Genomic DNA, 25764 nt, shown 5'->3' with positions numbered 1-25764 from the left:
CAATAATAATATTAATTTTTTCGCGTATAAGAGACTGCTGCAGCAGTTTTATATTATTATTATATGAGTGTGTGTGTGTGGGTGGGTGGGTACGTGCGCGCGTGCGTCTATATGTGGCTTACAAATATGGGGTGGAATTTAGATTTATTGCTTTATCCCCCCGACCCATATATCACATCGGCCTTTTTATACATTATTTCACCGCGTACGCCTAGTGGACCTCGAAATTGCTGAACGGTTATCAAAAAGAAAGTGGAAAAAAAAATTGAAAGAAAAAAAAAACGAGGAACCCGTTATAACGACGGTTGAACGGCAAAAGGTATTTTTGTCAACAAAAATATGACGCCCATAATAATAATATTATAAACGGAACGAAATCGTGATTTTAGCTATAATATTGATACGAAAGCCGAGCCCCTCGATAATGTTTTTTTTAAAAACAACAGACAGCATGAAATTTATTTTATCTCTTATTATTACTGCTACGGTTATATTATATTATATAGATGGACGTGATTGAGAGTTTAACGTTTTTGTTTTCGTTTGTAAGAGAAATCGCGTCACTCAACCGATATCCAAATTATATGGAGTATTGCTTTTAAACGACCATATTTTTCAATTTTAGGCGAACATTATAATTTTATATAAATATTCTTTAACTGAGATAAAAAAATTTACAGAGTTTTGCACATAACAGATTTTAGTATAAAGTATTTAGTTGCAATCTATTTCACAGTTTTATGCTAATACTATTATTGTTTTTAGACTGTAAACCGAAATAAATGTGCGTGTTAATCATAAGTATGGAAAATGTGTTGTTATAACCATGGAAATTCATATTTTAATTTTTTATTTTGAGTGTAGGATTTTTCAATACATGACATTTTTTTAATTATTTTCAGAGTTCGTTTTTTATTATTATCACGTTACACAATAATTTAAATGCATACCTTTAAAAAATATTTTGAATTGGATATCCTTGATAATACCTATGCTTTATACAATGAATCACCGGAAGTGATTAATTGTTAAAACCTAATTTCAATCAAATACGGAATTTTTTTCTTTTGCAATATACATTGTATTTTAATTTCAAACTATCCCTTTATTGTAATCATTACCTACCAGTGATTACCAATGGATAGAAATTTAAATAAGTATTATACAACATGTGCATATAATTTATATGCATATGGGTTAGATATATTATTTTTTGTAGCTATAAATGTTTAAAACACAAAATGTTTATGCTCACTTTTAACAAGTGGCCAATATATTAGTTAACTTTTCGTATTAAATATTTAACTATATTACAATGTAAGATGATTTTTTTAATATTGTAAATATAAATTTAGTACCAAATCTATATATAAAAGAAAATCGAATTATATAATTATATAACAATAAAAATTACATAAAGTGAAAAATATAAATATATATATAAAATCTAAAATGGGATATGAAATTATTTCTAAAATAAATTATGATTTGGCTTGAATGCGTAAAATATATAAAATGTAAAAGAGAATATCATGATAGTAGTTGGATTTTGTATATATTTTTATTTTTTAACTTTTTTGTTCTACAACTCTAACAATGTTTCATAATATTAACGCATTAAAAAAATAACTGCTCCGGCGGTGGTGGTGGCCACGTTATAAAATTACAAAAAGGGTCCGAATGCTCTCAGTTAGTGTATAATATAATATATATACGGCCAAATTAATGGATGGATATTCCACGTTTGTTTAACGAGTTAAAAATAAAAATAATGAATGCCTGGTTATTAAAGTTTTTTTTTTTTTTTTGCGAATTAATCGTGTGGATCTAATCAGCGAACATACTGCTCGCGTCCCGTACGTACACCCACACACACCCACACGAGCGCGAAATATTTTGCGGTATATTCTAAGGTATTCTGCACATGTCAGCTCGCCCAACTTTAGATGAACTACAGTAAGTTTATTCGAGTGTTGAAATCTAAGCCACGCACGAGTTGCGCGCAAATTCATCGACTTTATATAAGTATATATGTATACTTACACACGTCATGCGATATATGCGTACTACGCGTATATAGGTATGTTATTCCGACGCCGCCGCCGCGGCGGGTACTCTGTTATATTTCCCTATCGGAAAACCCCGAGGCGTTTGAGTTAACTCCTCGGTCAGTTTTATCAATCTCCAAGAAAACTGGCTGGTACTTAACTAAGTACCATAAAATCCCGCCGCGACCGCCCGTCCTAATGATTTTCGATTCGACCGCACGTCGTCTTGTATAACGGCTGATGAACGACGACGTTAAGTAGTTTCCGAAAGTACGACGATAAACACGCGAGCGCAGCTAATACATCCCCACAGAACGCGCCGCCAATTTTTCATAATTCGTTGTCTTTTCCAGGTGCCCCCCCCGTCTAATTGAGACGGATCCCTTTGCCCTCTGCCGACTTCTTCTTCTTCTTCGTCTTCGTATTTTTCTCACAGACCTGTTGTAGTTCACCTCGCACGTATCCGCAGCGGTACACCACGCACTATGTATAATATCTCTTTCGAACCGAACGTGGCTTGTACTATTTCTCGACGGTTCGTACAAATATATCGTCGACCTGACCCAATTCTGTGTGTCTTTTTTTTTGTGTGATTTTATGTCGAAAAAATGTTATTGATTCGATTTTCTGCGGCTGATACGCCGATATCAGCTGGCTTATATAGTATTATAATACGTATCGATAATATACTGTAGGACTGTGATCAACGCACGTACTGGGAAATGTGATATTGTGAACGATTTATTACCAAGCAATTTCTATGCACATTTATTATTTCTCGGTGTTTCGTTGGTAAGACCGTCAACTTAACCAAATTTTCTGTTTTGTAATATTATTTAACGTCGAAAAATTACTATTAGTTCAATTCTCTGCGGCTAAGTATTAATCAGTACTAACGGGCGTGTCGTTATGATATGTGAACGATTATTATTGTTTCTATATGTCTTCTTCGCGTGTTTGCACCGTCGTAATGATCAACTAAAGCGCATGTAATAATATTGTAGTTAGGTACGGATCTAGACGATCTTCGACCGATTAAAAAAAAAAAAATCAGTCTTCACCGTCCGCTCGTTATTTATATAATAATGATTTATCAAATAATAAACGATATTATACGCGATTTGATACGACCGTAATAATATACACTGTTTTTGTTTGTCTGAAATATATTTTGATCGTCTAAAAACTAGCTAATGTTCTATAGCCATTGAAACTTACAGCAGTTATTAGTATTGTAACGCCCAACGCATTGTACAACTCGAGAGAAAACTTATTCGTGTGCAGATTATTAAATTATTCACATAGTTTTCTATCGAGTTTCTTTAGTGTGTAAATTCAAAGTAAATTGTATTAAACCTAAGGCAAAATTATTATTACATCTCAGAATAAATAAACAACGATTTCGAGTTCATATAATACGTCATATAATAATACGTCTATTAAGCTACACACAATTATACAATTCATTGTGTTATTTTTATATTCCGAGTGAAGTGATGAATAGGTATACCTATTGGTTTTACACTTTTACAATGGGCTTTAATTGTTTGTGTCAGTCATCACATTTTGAAGCAGTAAAATGCTTCAATCATCAACTTTGAGTTTGGTTTATTGGAGCTAATTAGATCTGGTTGACACTGCGAAAAAAATCCGGAAAACGGGAATATTTACGCAATACTTCTACAAAATCGGTTTTGTTCTAATTTATAAGAATATTAATCATGAAGACTTGAAACTAATTTTAAGCTTAAATTAATATTTAAAGTTTTTAAATGAATTTAGATTTTTCTATTAGTTCTGATAAAAAATTGTTCTTCGTAAAGCTTAAATGAGCTTCCTCATGATGTATACCTACTTGAAGAAATTTCAAAATATTTTTACTATTATTCATATTTATTTTATAGATTTTGAAGTTTAAGATTTGACGAAATTTGAACTTTAAACATAACAATCATTCATTTATGTATAGATTTTTAGTTACTTTTTAGTTCTACAAAAAATATTATTCGTAGAAGGACTTGAAACTTTTCTCCAATACGTTTATTATTACTTTCTATACATAGTTAAATTATTTTCAAAATATTCACTTAATTTTAAAATATTTTCCAATATAATAAATCAATTGATACCCTGTTAATCGTTATCACGTTTTAGGACGAGGTATTAGCTTCCGAGTTAATAGCAATAATTACTAAATAAATATGACAGTAATATTATAGTATATTATGCACTGTTTTTGACAAAAAAAAATTGTTCGACATACCATAATATTGCTAAAATAAAAATAAATTACTACGTTTTTCGTGTGCAATATTGCAATAAAATTTAACACATCCATTACACACAGTGTCCTACACAATGATGAGGTACACTTGAAACCTACTATACAGCAAACCGCAGAGCGAATTCCTTGGGTTTTTCTCGGAATTTTCATATTGTTAGTTAACTGTACATTTAAGTTTTAAAAAAGCCCATTAACATTCTTCATTATTACGCAACCATTAATTACAATCGCGGAAATTTTGAATACGTTAAATAATGTTTAGTTTTTTTTTTTGTGTACAAAACTATGAGTTACTTTTGAATATCAACGTAAATGCAACAAAAACCTGACCGTGAAAAAATCGAGTAACCTCTTACTATACAGAAACTATAATATTACCTATGTAATTTGTATCGAATAATAATTTTAATTAAAATGTGTATCACAAAACTGGACGTTGCGCTGTCAACCGCCTTTGATGACGTGTTGAATGTTGATACACGCATAAATATAATGACATAGGTACATTGTGTGTAATATATCTAAGTACTTACCTGCGCTGTGTGCTGCGGCAGTGTAGGCACATAACGTCGTATTAAAATTGACATTAACCTTTTCACTTTTAATGACAACGGACGTAATATATCGGGCGCACACCTATAAAAAAAAAAATAAGTTATAACAAAAAAGTACATCCAAGTCGTGGGCCAAGATGGTCATTCGTTTTACTTTGCGACCCGTCGGAGTTTATCATTTTTATTGCCGTTATATATTTTTTCGCAGCTTACCGCGAGAGACACGCAGCTATGTATAGCAGTGCTCGTCTGTACAAAGGACCCCCGACAACCTTTACACTAGCACAGCACCGGCTTAAGAAAACTCACCAATGGATCATTGTCATCCGTAGACCCGAAAGAATTAACTCTTCCGGCGGTTCACTTGTATAAACGCTCGGCGAGGTGTATATATAAAGAATAATATCCCTTGTCTCTCGTTCTGTATACCTCAGACGTCTTAAAGTATATATACGCCGCGTCCAATATAATATAACCGTAATATATTGTCATTTTCGTACGGATATTTTTTATTATTATTGTTTTTTTTTTATACATATTTATGTTTATCTGATATAAATTATTGTATCATACATTTCGCGTCTCTGTCCACTTGTTATTTCAATATTACCTATATTATATCATAGAGATTGTAAACATATAATAATATTATTATTATGCACTTGCTGGGCTTCTCCGATATTTTAAAAACCAATAATAGGTCGGTCGAGTAAGGTACTGTATATTATAATATACGTTCCAACACTTTAGGCGCATTATGCAGGTTATTTAAATCGATTATCGAATTTGTTTGTCGTTAAGTGTGTGCGTATCGGTTGGTTTTTTTTCCGCACATGCACATTTTACAAGTGACGAGCTGTGCGAACAGTATAAGAGCGATGGCGATGACAAGTTTGATAATTTATAAGTTTGGCTACGGATGTCTAATTTAAAGGGAAGCGGAGAACGTCGAAAGCACGTTTCCCCGTTGCCGCCCAAGTTTGTGCAAAACAAGTTAAGTTTCCCGATGAAGGAGGGCAACAACAGCGTGTTTTGGTATTCCTAGTTCGTTGTCATTCCAGATAGCTTTGTGATTATTTCGGAACACGATTTTCATTTGAATGTATTCCTTTTCACTGTCTATCCCATCATTTTCCCTACTAAAAAAAAAAAAAACGTGCTCAAAGGCGAGCATTACATATTTCAAAACCCAACAATGTCTAAATTAAAAAAAAACCAAATGCACATTTTACTGAAAAAAAATTTTATTTTTATTTTGATAATAGCTAATTTGTATTTCACGATGTAATACTTAGGCTAGATAAATGTACCTATAGCGTGTATAAGGTATTGTAATAAAGAGTATTCTAAATTTCAATAACAAGGGAAATATCGATAGTTGATTTGAGTGACATATTGTTAAAAATTGATGCTAAAAAAATCCAATGTCAATCAATTTCGTATAAGTACGTCCGTGTAACACAGTATAGTGTAGACTGTAGATGTATATACCTAAAAGTTACCTATCCCTTCATTGTTTTCAATAAATAAACGAATGCTATCATGTAATATTTCATATAATATGAATTGAACATGTAATCTCTTGATATTGATTGAATTATCTATTATGTAAATCGACCTTTTAAAGTACCGTGTGAACAATAGGAATTTGATTTTAATGAAAACATTAAAATTTAAAAAATATATAATAACAATAATTAATGTATAAAAATAAAACGTCTTTAATAATTTTAATATACAGGTCATAATTAAACATTACTTATTACTCAAGTCAATTGTTTAATATTTTCGGTTTCACACTCGAGTGTCTTCAATATTATATTTTTCTTGTAATAAAAGATAATAAAAATTGGTCTTTTCTGGTAAATGGAAATCTGTTCAATAAATTTTTTTTTTAAACAGTTACTGTTTAAAACAAGATGTAAAATATAAATGAACAAACTGTAAGATATAACTAATGAAAAACATAGAGTATAAAAACAAATCGATTAATAAAAATTAAATTAAATATTTTCTATAATTTATAATACTCAAAAAAATAATCTCAGAGTGTTAATAATTGGATAAAAATAAAAATATCTCCATAAATGTCATATTGAAATTTTCATAAAATCTGTACTACGTTTTGATAATTACAATATTGGTGTTAAATTATCAAATTATAATATTTCTTACATATTATATTTTCCAACTTATTCCGAAGCATGAATTAAAATATAATACATGTCACATTGTCACGGGTAAAGTGGCGTAATTTCAGTTTTTTAGAGGGAGGGCAACATTTTTGACCAGCCCATAATAAAACTGAAAAAAAACCACTGGCTAACAATTACATTATAATTGTTTTTTAATCTCAATACTAATAACCTTCTTACATAATAATTATAAAATTATTTTATACTTACTAGTTAGTATCATAGGTTATTTATTACTATCACATGCATAAATAACCCATTTTTAAGAGAGATAACAATGACTAAATAATTAATACATAATAATATGTAGATGGATACCTAAATATATTACCTATTAGCTACTAAATTAATGCCCATACTTGGCCCGACATCGGACCGCTAATGACAAGGGGGAGGAGGGGTGGCAAACACCTATCCTGCCACCCTCCTCCCAAATTACGCCACTGGGGTAATGTCCAACGTCGGAGTAATGTCGATATTACCCGGATAAACTTGACATAATCCCTGCACAATATTTTTATCCTAACTGTTGTTTATGTTAACCTTAGGGTAATTTAGAGTTCATCCTGCAAGTAATTAATCTCGCCATTACCCAAACATCTATGATAATATTAATAATACATCAAAAAAAAAAAAAAAATTGAAAATATTTATATTATTTTAGAACTAAAATGTTTAAACTATTATCATTTATTATCATTTTATACCATACCTACTTTTTGTTACGTGTTAAACTATTGTGACAGAGTCTAGAATCACATAATACAACATAATGCTTTATACATTTACTCCTATTTGTATCAGATTTCGTTTGATATACGCATTTTTTTTCATACCTTTGACCACCATTCAAAGAGAATGTATTTATAATTTTTTTATAACAATGGTTCCCCAAATGGTCGGATAACGTTGACATTACCTACGTTTTGATAATACCCGAAGCATAATATTATTTATTAAACATAATAATAATATGGTATTTAATCGGTAAGTATACACTGGTGCCGTGCACTGTATTATTTTATAATACAGGAATACAACTATAACGTAGACGACGAAATACCGTCTACCATTATCTTTAACAGCAGGTAAATAAATATGAAAAAAAAAAATGAAAATCCGATCACATTACACACGCCATACTCGTCTAGAAAAACAATTAAAACAAAATTTTTAATTCGTACAATTTGTACTTTCCGACGATGATCCGGATAAGCTCCTCTAGGGGATTATATATTATTATTATTGTTACATGATAATGTATACGCGTATAATATTCTTTTTTCCCCGTTTTATTAATTTCTCATTTTTTTCCCCTTAACCACCCCCCCGCAAACCGCAGTTTAATAATGTGAGGAATTACGCGAAGGGTTTCGGGACACGTACGCACTCTCGCGCACAATGGGACGTCTCCCGTCGGACATATAATAAAACGTTTCGCGATGAATGCACACCACGCGCCACACTCACATTTATATATATATATTATACAATATATTTTATATATATATATATAGTCTCCGCTAATAGCTACACATTTTCTTCTGTACACTGTCAGACATTGTGTGTGTGTACGTATTATATTATGTATATATGATGGGCGCGTGCGCACGAAATCTGCGCACGTGTATAGATAGGTACGTTTATGTAGTACGCGAGTATGGCACTTGGTTTTGGCGCGAGAGGACCGGGCGGCGGCGGATAAGTGTTGGCGGTTGCACGAGAGACCGAATGGTGCGGGAAAGAAAGGGAATTGTTGTACGTACAATACATATATATATATATATATATACGAAAGGAACATGAATGATTATGATGATGATGATGATGGCGATCATTATGACTGGAGCTTTCCCCGGCACGAGTCGCGCGCTCTTGTTTCACGCAGCACAAAAGGCGCCTTCTTCAAACGCAATAACATAAATCGACCGTTTGACCTTTTTATGAAAACGCCCCAGACGCGCGTCTCCGACACGATTCAAATAAAAGTTATGTACCTAAAACAGCGTATTGTAGGTGTATATTATAGGTGTGTGTGTGTGTGTGTGTGTGTGTGTGTGTGTGTGTGTGTGTGTGTGTGTGTGTTTTTAAATGTTTGGGCCACTGTAATGGATGGTATTAAAACTTAAATTTGAATTCAATGATATAATATTATCGTTGTATAAGAAAAACAATTCTGAGCGAAGACGGTCAGTCTATGATATTACCAAGTATATTTGATGATATTATTGTGAATAAAATAATTTATATATTATTTACGTGGTACCTTGTTTTAAATTTTCGATCTTTAGCTATAAAAGTTGAACATTTTATACATTTTTAATTACAAAATAAATATTAAATTTTGTCAAAATTCGAACTTTAAATGCTTATAAAAATAAATTGTGCCTATGTATTTTTAATATTTTTCAACTGCTAGAGTAACAATGTATATAAGTTTTATATATACATTTTTCAAGCTTGTTGACCCAAAATATAAAATTTGGTGACATTTATGAAAAAAAAACTAAAAAAATTACAAATTAAAAATTAAAAATGTCCGTAAACAGCTCGAAAACAGTCAAAATATTTTGAAAATGTTATCAAGTATAGGAATTGATAAAATAAACATATGATATAAATTTAAAGTGTCTACGGTTAGGTGATCGTATTTAAATAAATTATGAGAAAATAAGAAAATCACTACTCGAAAAATCAAGTAAAAAATAAAAAGAGTAATATATTTTACACTGTGTAACTCAAAATCTACTAACCGTTTTCATGAAATATATTTATTAGCATTTTCAATGAATGGTAACATTTTCGAAATATTTTGATTTATAGTCTTGAGAAATTTTTCAAATTTTGTAAATTGTCCTAAGTTATTCTTGATAAATAAAAATGACACTAGTTTTCTTTATTTTTTAATAGCTAAAAACTATATAGGTAGTATTAATTAAAGTGTACTTCCTTATTTTCATCTTCTGAAAAATATAACCTAATAATTAATATGCAATAAATTCATTAAAACCCATAAAAATGTATTCAGAATTTTTTTTTTCGTATGTTCAATAGTTTCCACGTGAAAAATACAATAACCATCTCTTTATTAGTGTTTCAAATATTATTATTTTTACCCTACGGACTAATTTAAAACTGTTTTATTGTTTCCTGAAAACCACGCGTATTTTTGAATCACTACTTAGGCGTCATCCCACTGCCGGCTCCCAAAAGTATATTTTAACAAAAAAATAAACACGTAACAATACTATGGTAGATAATATACTTTGAATTCAACGTATTTTTTTACGGCCTACCGGTCCTAATTTTAAACACTGCGGATAGCGACAACGCGTCTTACGATTTTCGAAGGACGGGAGAAGATTACCACGGTATATAGATATAACAAATCAATTATAATTCAATGATAGTACCGCGGTTTATTACAATTTACAATATGTCATAGGCGCAAATAGCGTTTGAGATTTGGGGGGGGGGGGGGGCTAATAGGGCTAATAGGGCCTTATTTTGATAATATTGAATAAGCTTAAAAGAAAATGTAGGAAATGTTTGGGAGGGCTATGGACATTTTTGAAGGGGCTTCGCCCCTAAAGCCCGCCCCCCCCCTATTTGCGCCTATGCAATAGGTACACAGTTAGTACAACATTTCAAGTCATACACGCTCAAAACAATTATACGGTAATAGAATAACGGTATAGACAATATAAAAATCAATTATTACGATGTGATATGGTATATTATAGTGATATACAACAATAGGTAGACATGACATGTTTTATATAATAGTACACAATTTAACATTTAAACAAATACATAAAAACAATACATTTTACAATAATATTATAAAGCTACATAAAAAATACATATTATCAAAATATTAAAAATGGGTACAAAACACAATTGCACACAAATATTTTAATGGTAGGTACATAGAATGTATATCAAAATATTACAAATAGGTACAAAACAATTGCACACAGATATTATAATGGTAGGTACATAGAATTATATATATCAAATATTAAAAATGGGTACAAAACACAATTGCACACAAATATTTTAATGGTAGGTACATAGAATTATATATATCAAAATATTACAAAAGGGTACAAAACACAATTGCACACAAATATTTTAATAGTAGGTACATAGAATTATATATATCAAAATATTACAAATGGGGACAGAACAAATGGATACTGAAGCAAGATAGGTAATGTATGAAAATGTGCTAATGAAATTTGACGTGAGCAAACGGCGTGCATTTACAGGATGACATAGTGTGAACGTCCGCCGTGATGATTTAAAAAAAAAAACGAACAAACCAAGTCGGCAGAATAGACAGGTGCCGGTCGACGGGTGACCGATCGCGGCGGTGACCTGCCGGTAACACGGCCGCAACCATGGTAATTCGGCCGACGTCACTCTACGTCGACGAAACTGCTACAAAAACAAAGTCTCCGACCCACGTTGACCAGCCATTTAGCGACGAATCGCTTGGATCTTTTCCATGCAGATTTTCGTCGCGGCTGGTCAGGTGTCCGGAGGAGTTCGTCTCCCGCGCCGTTCACGGCCGTTTCTATCAACTCGTCTTGACACGGCGGCCGCATCACGAGCTCGCCGTCCACGTCACCAGCCGGAAGTACGCACGGGGCGTCCTGCAGACCGTGTACCGCCATGCAGTCCGTAGCCATTGGCAAGCCCAGCCTGACAAAGGGACTCGCCAGTTCCGTGGACCGCCTGGAGACGAGCGCGGCCGTTACAGAACGCCGGTCGAAAGTCACTGACATCTGGACGTTGCCGGCCAACAGCTCACGTACAGCGTACTGCAAAAGTTCTAGCTGCGCCCTTTTATGCAACCGCAGACACTGTACCGTCCTGAGGCCAGTGGACGACGGCAATTCGATCGGGCCAAAGCGACTCGCTAGCTCCGTGGACCGCCTGGAGATGAGCGTGGCGGCCACAGAACGCTGGTTGAAAGACATTGAGATCTGGACGTTGCCGGCCAGCAGCTCGCGTACAGCGTCCTGCAAAAGGTCCAGCTCCGCCGTTTTATGCGACCGCAAACACTGTACTATTCTTTGCGACCGCAGACACTGTACTGTACGGCGGACAGTGGTCGCTGGCAAGTCGATTGGGCGAAAGGCTAATGCCACCGGAAGCTTGCTGCGGGATATAGGGCGAGATACCTTTGAACCGCATCCTGCAGATAGTACTGGCAACGGCGACCGCGACGTTTTATTTGATCGTCTACGTCGACGGCGCATAACACCTTTAACTTGAATCATATTTACGTCCATTTTCAGTATTTTATATTGAATTAACTATATGACTTTCAAAAATTTAAGGAATTATGCGCTTACAAGATTTTTATGAACTATAATGATGTTACTGTTTACAATGTTATAACACTCGTTTCGATGGTTACCTATAGTTTTTTGATCGCTTTATCGATTTTCAGCATTTTCGTAATAATATTTATATTGTTGTTATTTTAATTAAACGCCAAATGAAATTACTATTCCTTAAAATAATACAGTGAAATCTCGAGAGTTCGAATCGGTCGGGGACAAAAAAAATTTTAGTTATTGAAAAATTTGTATTTTTAAATGCAGGGACCAAGACATACCTTCCATCGAATTATCGAAAATTCAACTTATGGTTATAGTCGTTCGAGTTATTGAGGTTCAGCTGTAATAAACAATAGGTTTTGATTTTTAAACCAGCGATTTCTGAAGAAATACAATTCCAACGTCTTTGCAAGGCTGGGCACAAGTCCAGTGCCGGATTTAGCGGGGGCGCAGGGGGTGCATGCATTGCATCGGGGCCTCAAGACCAAGGTAGTATTAGGGGCCTCGGGTTGAAGTCCTAAATTTTCTAACTTTCTATAACTTTGTATTATAAAATGAACAAATATTATTATTTTAAGATGTTACTGACAAGTATACAAGTAATATAAACGGATTATGATTAATGGACATGTCTTGGTGCAGTGTTATTGGTTTCAGTTATGTTATTTCGTACTTTTGTATTAATTATATTAATTTTTCATTTGCTTATTAAAAATATAAATTATCAGGTACCTAACTACACTATATTTTATTGACTTTTGAAAAAAAAAAACATGTCTAACAGACAATTTGAAAGTGGTGCATCTAAACGACGGAGAAAAATGTTCAAAACAATGAGTTAAAAAAATATAAAGGATTGATGAATAATTTTGTATTCAATTTAGGCAAATGTACCTGATTCATATTTGTGTCCTTTCATTTTAGGACAATATAGAGAATATACACTATACAGTCATTATCATATTAATGATGTTTATTCTTAATTTATATTATACTAGCATAGAAGCATATACATTATACATTAATGATTAATATATCTATATATCAATATCTAAGCGTGGTATAATAGGTATGATAACATTGAGTGAATGTATAATTTCATAATTTACCTATTAAATTATGGTATTTAAATTTTGTGTTTTTTAGTTTGTTTAATATATCAACTCGACAATATGTATCAAATAAATAGATAAGTGTTATTTGGAGCAATTTTTTTTTTTTTAAAAGGCCTCCAATTGGTAGTTGCACCCCGGCCTCCTGAGACTTAGATCCGGCACTGGGCACAACGAGTTAAAAAGTTACATGACGACTTATTATTATTTTTTAAGTGGTTTATTCCTTGGCAAGTTAATATCATAACATCCATTTCTCCACGATAAGTACCTATGTATTTACAAACCAGTTGAATGTTTGATGTGAAACATCTAATGCGGTGGGTGAAACCGGCTGAGATCGTCGGCACGAGTATATTAATATATTAAGATAGTTAGTTTCACTCGGTTACCTATGTATTGAAATGTATCTATAAATTTATGATACGTTTTATAAAATTGTATTATTTGTTATAAGATTAACTATACTTAGGACTATGAATTTGTAGCTCGGGCCTCGCCTAAGATTATTTTTCCGTATTATACTAATCAATAATCACCTTTTTTTATTTAAAGATACGCTAGGTATACCTCAAAACCCTCTTTATTCTCGTACGTAGGTTAGGTGTTTTTATCTACCCCCCTCCCTGTGGGTCAAAAAGCGAAAATCAACTCAAAAGATGTGTATACGCCACTGATTTATCGGTATAGGTATTGACGTATTGTAGTATATATATGTGTGAGATTACTAAAAAATCCTACCTTTGTGCTTATCACAATAATATGTGCGCGATTCACAATAATAAATAATATTGTCCAATCGTTAATCACGTCACACCCGTGCGCGAGGGACGTCGTCCGAGTTTCGGTGAACGTATTGTTTTCAACGGTTATACCGTAAATGGATATTGTACGTTATTATTATTATTAAATTGCATCGTTGTGTCATATTATAGTTATAATAATAGAGTAAGTCGTCGTCGCGTCCTGGTGTTATACGTTTGGCCGGAGTTCATATTTTTCGCCGTTTTCGCCTTGTGATTTGTTACGTTTGTATCGGTCGACGTGCATGTATTTAATTTGTTTTCCGACGAAAACTTTCACGTCGATCGCCGTCGACTTATTGCCCGATATTTATTATTTATATTTTAAACGATTCTTTGACGTCACACACACAACTGTTAACTATAAATTTTTAAAATGTTTTCCATCAACTTAGCTTGACTTGGTTAAGAAATCATCATTAACTGGCCCAGGCTTGATTTTGTCTATAATTTATTGTGTATTGTACTAAAATTATAATTGTATTTTCTCTGAAAAAAAAAGTATTCATTCCAGATTTCTAAAACCGTGCCAGCATAATATCTATGTTGTACATCTAAGACTATGCTCTTTCCCTAAATAAAATAATTTATATATTTTTGCAGTTTAAAATTGCTCCCATTTATTCGACGATATTTTTAAACTTGGTTTATAATTAAAGTGGCTTAATTAAGGATGAACAGAATGACTTCGTTCGGAGTTATTATACTTTTCACGAAAATCACTCAAGCAAATTAATTAGTGGAATGAGTTGTTACTACTCTATTTCTACGAGATACAATCTGGACTACATAAAGTGTATACATTTATAGTAAGTCTATAATATAATATAATATTACTATAGTTCAAACAGATAACCTTAATTAGTTCATATAATATTATCGATCGTTTGGTTTTGTATTCGCATAAAACTCGGTGGTGCGCCAAAAACATTATATTATGCATAATATATTGTTATAACTGTTTGGTTTATTTTTTTAGTAACATATTTTCAAACAGTCGGCGAACTTTATATTATCTTCAAAGAGTTAATGTAATGGCAGAGATACTATAGCATACTTATCGTCAAAGTACGTAACTTTTTTTGCAGTTTATCGATATTTTCGTAAAATAAATGGTCGAGCTAAAAATAATAGACGAAGTTTAACAATTACACACATTATAATGTTCCTAATAGTTCAAACTTTTGCACGGTTAATGTGCTGATAGTATAACAACATAATTCACATTCGTCGTAAAACGTAGGTACTGTGTACTTATTATTGGTGTATTATACTTATTTATCGTACACGTAAAGCGACGCAGTACACACATAAAACCATAATTGATAATTAGTTTCTAGTTATTATTAAATATAATATTTATTACAAATTAATTTATTTCGAAAAAAACTTACAAAAAATATTATAATAAAATTAATTTTGATTAATATAAAGGAAACGCATCAAATCGAATACACTATGTGCTGGCTAATAATAATTTTAATATTATTTGTTCATAATATACAGTCAAAAGCAAGTACATGAATATTGTGTTGAACTATCGTGTAGGTAGACATAAATATATAATATAGGAAAATTAGAAATAGGATTTAAGCGTTTTCATTTAAACATTTGTAAACGATATAGGTAATTTATACAATAATTTAGATGGTATTGCTAATTTGACACGTATAATGGCACCACAGTACTGAGGGGTTATCGAAAAATTATATATTCAAACAGAAATCAGATAAAAATTTAAAATAAAAATGCATATTTATAATTATATTTAAAAAAATAAATATTTGTTTTAATTGTTCGTTTAGAAGTACAAAAATCGGTTGAAATCCTAGTAAGTATACAGTTATTTATCGAAAGTTTAAATTGCATTGCATATCATAAGTACCTTTCAAGGTACACTAGTATAATAGTGGCGGTTAATAACCAACAACCAATAAGCGTGATTACACACGCTACGAATATCGATTGCTTAATCAAAACTAATCGAACAGGTCAGCGGTGACTAAAAAAAATTTAATATTACCGAGTGTGGCGGATTGTCGGGGTAGTATTGTTGTTGTGTATATATACGGTTTTATTGAATATAGGAATATTAACATATTACAGTAAAATCGATCGACCTGTTTGCCGCGGAGTACTCATTAATGGCCATACCGCGAGTTATTATTGTACCTACAACGTGTACAACGCTAGAAGAAGAATATTTCAATTATTAGTAATAATCACTAATTTTACCATCGTCGCTCTATTCGTGTGGATATTCACGATAAACGCGATTTCGTAACAAATGTTCCTCGTCTCCCTCGTAATGACATTCTTATTCTTCTTTTCCGTATAACTATTCGAAAAGGTGTCTCTTATATTGTGTATTAGTGTGTGTCCCTACTATCGATGTCTATCGATCTAAAAATATGTTCACGTGCGCTGCCTGTACGCGTTGCTCGTCGTATATTATACAGAACATCATAATATTACAATATATCAAGGGCTCAGCTAGAAATTTCAACAAAGAGGGGGGGGGGGGGGGGTGGACAAAGTGTATTTTTAAATTTTACTCCAATCTAAAATTTCGTTAAACATTAATATTATATTTTATTGCTATCATAGGTGGTTAATTTCGTATATTGTACAAAATATTTATTTTATATGTATATTATAATGGTATACTTACAGAAGCACTATATATGTATACTAGACCCATTATGGGCCTTTGTGTTGTTATTATTATACCTGCGTGAATAAAGGTGGACGAAATGTAATTAGTAATGATTACTAATTTTTCCATCGTCACACGACAATCTAGTCGTGTGGATATTTGCGATAAACGCGATTTCGCAACCAATTTTCGCGTCTCCCGTTTAATGACGTTCGTTTTTTTTTCTTTTCCGTATCTATTCATAAAAACTTCTTTTATTCTGTGTGTGTGTGTGTGCTCTACGCCTACAATAGACACCGACCGTCGATATATCGATCTAAAAATGTGTTCACGCGTACACCACCACAATTATATAATACTTTATATTATTTATATTATGAAAATTTGTATACTCATTTTTACACACTTGATGATAAAAACAAAATATATTATATATTATGTATAATAATCTTTTTATTAATATATTAAGATATAAATATAAAACGAGGTTTGTTTTTTTATTGATCTACTCGAAATTACTTATCTTATATTGTGTGCGTTCTCTTCGCCTGTACCGGCCGTCGATGCGATCTAAAAATCTGTTCACGTATACACTGCCTGTACGCGTTTCCGTCGTATATAATATTAATATTATACAGCCATACAGAATATTATATAATTAATTTCATTCTATGTACACTATATTAATATAGTTACAGTACTCTTATATACTTAACATGGGCCTTTGCGGATCCACGGGTGCTCGTACAGTAAGCGAATGCGTCGAGAAAACGCCACAGTGTACGCTGCAGCGGTCGGCATCTAGGGGAGAAAAAAATAATACCTACACAAATACCTATTTGTACTTATATCATGATATCTAGTACGATGATGATGATGATGATAATAATAATATGTCCAGGCTTAAAGTTATTCATCTGCCGCGTACCTGTAATACGCGTACGCTATATTATGTGTACGTACATAATATTACGGTCGTGGTAATCCGGTAAGCGAGCACAAAAGACCGGCGCCGTATACAAAGAGCAGCAGCCTAATGGAAAGAAGAAAAAAAAACACAACGCAGAAAGAATTAATGTGTTTCGCTTGCGTGCGTGGGGACTTGGCTATTATTCGGCCATAACAAGACTCGTAAGCCAATCCCGGTGTCTCGTACATTATTATACCTGGTCGTATAAATAATACTGCTGCTGCACAGGGTGAATCTTTTGACGTAAGACACATCGGTTTGTTTCGAAAAGATAACCCTACCCTATTTTTTTCGAACTGCGTCGACAGTCTTATCATTTTTGAAACATTTTCATATTGTTATAGAACAATAGAAATAATATGATGTTCCTGTCCTATTCTTGAAGTTTTACAATTTTTCCACGGTCATAATGATGTCTTAGTTTTTATACTGATTTAAAATTTTAAAAAAAAACACGTAATGAATAATGTTTTGCGTCCATCCTGTATATAAAATAACATAATATGGTCCGGACAATGAGTGCACTGGCGGAAATCTCCTGCGACAAGGATGATAACTGTCATAACGACGACGACAATGTAGGATAATAATAATCATTGTTCTGTTGGGTTCGTCGATGCATTTATTACAAATATATTTTATGGTATTGACCGAAAAATGTAATATCGATTCCAACCACCGCATACCAGGTTAACGTATAATATTATATAATTAAAGCTAGTTTTAGCTTTGCTAAATAATAAGTCTTTAAGTTGAAAAATCGAATCGCGTAGTATTAAAACTCTTATATTTTGATTGGTAATACCCAATAATAAAATATATAATATTATGAATATTAGGCCTTTGTTGTGTTGTTATAATATTACATGCACGTTGGCCCTGCTAATGAATTTAGTGCAGTGTATGAAAATGAAAAGCAAAACGTCAACCCTACCTACTTCTCTTGACTCTTCTATAAATTGAGTGTTCTATTTCGATGGTTCGGTTGCTATTATTCGGCCATAACAAGACCCGTAAGCCAATCCCGGTGTCTCGTACATTATTACCTGGTCGAATAAATAATACTGCTGCTGCACAGGGTGAATCTTTTGACGTAAGACACATCGGTTTGTTTCGAAGAGATAACCCTACCCGTCTTACCTGTTGACATTTTTTCGAAATGCTAATGATAACTGCGTCGTCAGTGTTATCATTTTCAAAACTTTTTCAAATTTATAACAATAGAAATAATATGATTTTCCTGTACCGATTCTTGTAGTTATACAACTTTTCAACAGTCATAAAAATGTTTTGGTTTTTATACTAATTTTAAATCAAAAAAAAAACATTTTTTTACTACACATTCTTAAACGTAATGAATGTCTTTCGTCCATTCTGTATATAATATAACATAATATAGTCGGTACAGTGAGTACACAGGAGTTTCTCCTGCGACAAGGATAACTTTCATGACAACTACGACGACGACAATGTAGGATAATAATAATCATTAAAGACCGGATTTTGCATAAAATGCATTTTGCTATTTTCAACATCATATACATGCAGTCAATGAGTGTCCACAAATCATTACTTGATTGATTAAATATCAAAATTTTATACTGCATATTTTCGCATATTCTGACGTTAATGCATGTTCTGCATATTTTTGCATACTTAAAAAAAAATCGTACAAATATACAAATAAAAACACAGATCATAGGTACGTTTATATAATATAATAATATCAAATATTTTAAGTCTCAAAGAATATTCATACGCTAAAAATAGTTCCATAGGTTGGTTGTATGGTTTTTATAGCGGAGACATGACTTTACATATTTTATCTAATCTAGTTGATAAAATGCCCTAAACAACATAATTTGTGCCACACCATATTATATTACAACCACTACTATATTTATCCAAGATAATTATTGTTAGTAAGAATTACGTTGTAGACAAGACGTGAGTGTTAAGTGTACCTACGTGTTTTTCGACAATAATTATTTTGTAATTTACCAATTCATGATTAATAATCATTGTTCTGTTGTGCTCGTCAATGCATTTATTATACATTTTATGGTATTGACTGCAAAATACCATATCGATTCTAACCGCACCGCATACCAGGTTAACTTATAATACTATATAATTGTTCATGATTTGCTAAAAAATAAATCTTTAGGTTGAAAATCTAATCGCGTTGTAGGTATTAAAACTCTTATATTTTGTTTGACAATATAATACATATAATAAAAAAAAATATAACATTATGAATTAGGCCTTTGTTGTATTGTTATAATATTTCATGCACGTTAGCCCTAAACGAAAAGCAAAACGAAAAGCAACACTACCTACATTGCTTGACTTTTCTATAAATTTCGTCTACTCGTTCGATGGTTCGGTTGCTTTGAAATAACTCTGTCGAAAACGGATATAGAGGAGGAGAAAAGGAATAAAATTAATAATAATAATAATAGTTTTGAAGTAAATAATATAAAAACGAGAGAAAAAGTCTAAGAATGTACTTTAAAATATTTTCTCGCTCAGTTATATACTTATCATTTTAAACAACTAATGTTTTTTTTTATTTTTTTTTAAACTTTTCAGAATGATTTTTTTTTTTGCTTTACTTTAACTTCTAAGTTCTAACGCTTCTACTTTTTTCTGTTATTTATTTATTATCATTTTCGTCTTATATATGTACACTCGTATAATATATTACACGTGCATAACTAAAACGTACTTTTATATATGCTCACGTCGATATATTATTATAATGTACAAGTTTTTAAAAACGTCTCCGCCCGTTTTCTTTTTTGTAAATAAACGTCTTAAAGAAAACCAAACCACATGTGTGTTTTTTCCGTAAAATATTAAGTCGTAAGCTACAGTATCTATGTGTATTATTTCGAACACGGATGTAATGGATTCAAAAATGTATACGCGTATAGGTACATAATGTTGTACACATATTATATTATTATGACTCATTAAATCTTTATACGTAATAAATTATATTGTATATTAAATACAATTACATGGAACGCTAAAAATTTCGATAAATTATGCTTCGCAAAAATATTTTCCTGACGTACCTGGAAAAAAAAAGATAGAAAACCAATTCGCCTATGAATAACTGCAGTAGTACACGATGAAAGCGATTTATTTTGGAATCGTCTCTTGTTTTAAAACATATAAAGTATATTATATACGCATTCGCCTACGACTTAACAGCTAATAACAAAGTAATGCGACACACTTATATGATATAATATGTATAATGTTTGGGCGTAGGCGCGTTCACAACAAGACACTTTAATTAGGTAAAGGTATACGCGCGCGATACTATATATCGTCATTGTTGAGCGAAATATTGATTTATATTGTATTAATATATGGCTGGCGCCACGCAAAGACTCTTCGAGATTGACGAGCAATCGTTTCGGTGCACTTCCGGCGGTGGGAATCTTCAGATCCGACTGATTGCAGGAACCGTTGCCCGGGAGTCAATTTTCAAACGAGATTTTCGCCGCGAGAATAAAGGGGTCGCGTGTCTGCCGCGAGACGTGGGGTTGATAATGCGCGGGGGGTTACGAGCTCCAAAATTGTAGTCTGTGGTGGTGGGGGGTGGTCGGTAACTGATACGCACATTTGTAACGCCCTCGGTATCGAGCGCGATAAATTCCGCAAAGGTTCTCAATCGACGGGGATACAATATAATATAATATACACTCTGGAGATGTGGAATCCGGCGTTCCATTTATTTCCATACGCGTTATTTGTCAGCTCGCGCGAGGTTAGTGGAACGACAGCAAGACAAATGAATTCAATTCCGATGGTTGCCGATGGTTATAGTGGTTCTTAAATTTTGGCCCCGAGAAGTCTATACACAACTGCAGTCTGCGTGTTATCGAAAAGGAACACCACAGCGGGGCATGGATAGGCGGGCAGGTCCGAGTGGCTTATACAAAATAATATATATATTATTATAACACGCATGTATAGGTAATACCACCGCACGCTATAACTAACGCGTTTCGGGATTTGCCTAATGAATTACCGCCACCAAATCCAGCTCTACCTCCACGGACGTCGTAATCGCGGTGTAATGCAAAACACACACATGATGTTATGTGCCCGTCGATCATTCGGTGTCGTTTTTTCGCATCGCTTCCCCCAGTTTTTTACACTATCGTGGGTAATTATTTGTAAATAAACCAAACGAAATTAATTTAATATTCATTCTTAAAACTAACTACAACTTTTTACATTCAAATATATTTCATCCGTTGTACATTTGTGTAATTTGTGAGCAAAAGGGTTTTTTTATGTAAATGAATGTGTCATAAAACAAATTGTTGAACTCTTTACTACCTACGCAACAATAATATTATGCGTACAGTACCTAAGTAATTAATATTTAAATAACAAATGGACCGTGGACGTCAATAAAATGTATATATTATATTATATATACGCTATTACGCTAATGTTTTTTTTGGGCCATAGACAATACGACTAGTCTTCTTTTAGTATCGATAAACATTCCGAGTGAAGTGAAAACGTAAAAATAAGTCTAATTTTACGCACTGTTCAGAAAAACGCTTGTTAAAATATCACATAATATTACGACTGCGTCTGTTTTAACTGCAACAACATCTCAGCTGCAATCAACGGTTATATTTAATATGATATACCTCGTACGATATATATAGCGCGCGCGCGTAAGTGGGTACTGTGAATTTTTAATTTAAATTTCGGCGTACAAGTGTAGCGCGTAATTAGTAGACGGAACCGTCAGAGCGTTTTCATTGATGTCTATAACAACGCTCGCCGATGACTTAATCCTAATTGATGTGGGTTTCGGGAGATTTAAATAGTTGGCCAAGTACACACGCTACGCGAGGGGGGTTCGGTGCTAAAAGAGAGAATCAATAGAAGTGTCAGACGAGAAAACGGTATATATCGCCGAGTTGCGATCAAAGTTCTACGACGACGAGCTGAGTATGTCGAGATCGCGGTGGGGTCAAAACAACGTTTCGCTGCGTCCCACGCACCCACAGAGAGAAAAGGGCTGAACATGCTTGAGTTGCATGTCTCCAATATTATAAACACAAGACGGGGGCACGACGACAAGTGGACGACGAAGATCGTGTGAAAATCAAAATCGAAATTATAATGTTAATATATCGATGGCTTGATTCAGAAATGTTGTATGTAAAAAATAATGAATTTTACAGTAGAGCCAATTAAATTTTTTAATATTTTGTTTGTATGTATTACTGAAGAGTTTATGGAATAATTAAACCAAATTGAATAGTTGTGATGCACTGCTTATCTACCCTATCAATGATATATAGGAACTCTTTATGAGTAGAAGACATTTTAAAGATAAATAAATTAAAACTGTACTTAACACATTTATTTAACACACACCCAATATGGCGGGAAAAATTTCACTGGCCGAAAAAATGTTGTAAGTGCCCACATAACAAATTATTGCAAAACTGTTATTAGTACACAAGTATAGGACTAACACATTTTAGAAATAACAATATTTATTTATAGTACTTATCACATAATAGTCCGCTGTCTATTGACTTTAATATGTACAATATTACTTACCACATATTTGCAAACATACAATTATTACTATTCTTAAACTATTATGCACTTGACTCATTTTCGACAAAAAATGTACTTACAATATATATTGTTTGAATTAAGCCATCGATATACCCACCGAGTGGTCGTTGTAGCGAGGCAGACGATGCAATAATAAAGATTGACACGCATCGCGGGTTTAATAATAATTGACAAATCGACTACCACATTAATATTATGTTATTATAATATGTACCTACGAATGTTAACACGCAAAATGTAATATACTAAATATGATCAAAACGGGTTAGGATGTCATAGGATAGCAGCTGCGCAGTGTTACAGTCGTTATTATCATTGTTATTAGGTATATTATTGTATGCGTGCGTAATTACTATTGTTATTGTTTTTTTTTTTATTATTAGTACTATCCTCATCGCGGTGACTTATAATAAGAGTCACAACGCGCATTGTGCAAAAGTCTATACGGTGTGTGTGTGTGTGTGTGTGTGTGTGTGTGTGTGTATAATAATATGTTTTTATGAGGTTTTGCAGTTACTATTGCGCGCGGCCATTTATATTATGTGATTATATTATGTTATATATTGTTTAATAATTTATATCTCGACGCTGTCACAACATTCATATTTCAATGCGATTTCTCTTGTCGGCTACATCCTTTTTCATATTATTTTATTTATCACCATTAGCCTTTGTAATTAGTCATGCGACTTGCAGGCCTCGAAAAAGACATGATTTATGTTGTATACACCGTTGATCGATACCTAACAAATCAATTATATTATAATATACGGCCGGTAATATGATTCGAGTTTGACGTGTTTTATTTTTTAATTTAATCGTCGCAAATAACACAATAATATTATACTCGTCTTACCATTACGTTATAAGTATGTGATGGTTGTTATATTATATTATATAAAATGTCGTCTTCGGTGCTGTTGAAATATTGAACGCAAATGAAATTGTAAATGTGAAAATCGAGGCGAGCTAATGTATATATTATGCGAACAACAAATGATACGCGCAATAAAGATTCTAAATTGAACTTTTGGATTGACAAGGGTGTACAGAATAAAATAATATATAAATACACAAAATAAGGTATACGTAACGGTCGGTCTCTATTGAAAACACATCAAAAGAGAATAGCCTATTGAAATTCGAATTTATTGGCACTTGAAAATAGCGTAAAAATAGTGAGATGAATATTTAAATAAGTACACTTTTCAGCGTGATAAAAAAAGGAAATAAACGCGTACCTACCCCCATCTAATACTTGACATATTATATATGTATTTTAATACGTTTCTTTAAAGTGGGTATTATTTTTGATAATAATAAATGAAAAGCGACTACTCGTATTAATATTATTGCTATAGTCGCGTTATTATAATACGGACCGCATTGAATACGTCGCGTGTTATTATAACATCGAGACGCGTTTTAATAAGATATACACAATATAATATTGAACAATATAAACAATAACAGTAATAACAATAAAAAGACGCCATAATATTTTAAGCAGATTAAATAAACACGAGAAACGAACGAGAAGTGCGTAGTTTAATATACAGTTACGTTTTATGTTAATTTGTGTAAATTAAATAAATTCGGCCAGCTGTTGGCTGTGTTTACCTATTTGCGCTGGAAATGATAAAGAAGGTTGAAAGTATTCGTATATTTGCATTTCTTTGTCCGTCCCCGTGGTTTTCCAAGTGTACGCGTATATTAACGGTAGGTATACAGGGAAAACGCGCCTTTAATCATTGCGCTGTTTATGTTTCCGAAGAAATTCGGCCTTCCGTGATGATTGTCTACTGCACAACAGGTGTTCATTGATCGTAAAAAAAAAAAGTTTTACCGAACTTGACCGAATTGCCGGCGGTCTTGACGTTTTTAAAGCTCCGTTCTTGATTTATAGCCTGGACGATATCGCTCTGCTTTTCATATCGCCAAACGAATCTTTGAATGTTTAATTTCCGACACGCCATAACTACAGCTGCTGCAATCTCATGGCACCCCCCCCCCCCCCTATACAATATTATAACCGCCGAGTCTTAAATTTTCGATTCAAACGTTTCGAATAAAAATCTTTTTTATAATTTTATATTATAAGTTGTAATACTCAATTCGATCTTCTCACTGATATAATATCTGACGTGTGCCACAATATTA

At 32.7% G+C, this 25764-nt stretch overlaps 1 protein-coding gene and 1 long non-coding RNA gene across 7 annotated transcripts in view; one reads left to right on the top strand and one right to left on the bottom strand.

The window, feature by feature from the left end:
• Window positions 1-25764, top strand: part of LOC100159515 — a 383802-nt gene that overhangs the window by 271838 nt on the left and 86200 nt on the right. The gene's annotated exons all lie outside the window — the stretch shown is intronic.
• LOC115033789 lies at window positions 1755-25593 on the bottom strand. Its single transcript, XR_003839095.1, has 2 exons — window positions 23664-25593; window positions 1755-4968 (listed from the first exon to the last, which is right to left on the bottom strand). It is a non-coding gene; the product is annotated as an uncharacterized LOC115033789 (long non-coding RNA).

Source organism: Acyrthosiphon pisum, chromosome A1 (genome assembly GCF_005508785.2).
Source record: "Acyrthosiphon pisum isolate AL4f chromosome A1, pea_aphid_22Mar2018_4r6ur, whole genome shotgun sequence".
Taxonomy (NCBI): Eukaryota; Metazoa; Arthropoda; class Insecta; order Hemiptera; family Aphididae; genus Acyrthosiphon; species Acyrthosiphon pisum.
Note: the sequence above shows the minus strand (reverse complement) of the source record. Positions and strands in the feature narration are given on the sequence as shown.